Source organism: Bison bison, unplaced genomic scaffold (assembly GCF_000754665.1).
Source record: "Bison bison bison isolate TAMUID 2011002044 unplaced genomic scaffold, Bison_UMD1.0 scf7180017864063, whole genome shotgun sequence".
NCBI classification, from domain to species: Eukaryota; Metazoa; Chordata; class Mammalia; order Artiodactyla; family Bovidae; genus Bison; species Bison bison.
In genome coordinates this window covers 14640546-14640928 of record NW_011494635.1, presented here as the reverse complement: position 1 = coordinate 14640928, position 383 = coordinate 14640546, and positions in this window count along the sequence as shown.

The following is a 383-nucleotide window of genomic DNA, read 5'->3' as shown; positions in this document are numbered from 1 at the left end:
ATATATGGAATTTAGAAAGATGGTAACAATAACCCTGTGTACGAGACAGCAAAAGAGACACTGATGTATAGAACAGTCTTATGGACTCTGTTGGAGAGGGAGAGGGTGGGAAAATTTGGGAGAATGGCATTGAAACATGTATAATATCATGTATGAAACGAGTTGCCAGTCCAGGTTCGATGCATGATACTGGGTGCTTGGGGCTGGTGCACCGGGACAACCCAGAGGGATGGTATGGGGAGGGAGGAGGGAGGAGGGTTTAGGATGGGGAACAAATGTATACCTGTGGCGGATTCATTTCGATATTTGGCAAAACTAATACAATATTGTAAAGTTTAAAAATAAAATAAAATAAAAAAAAAAAGAAAACTAAAAAAAAAAAA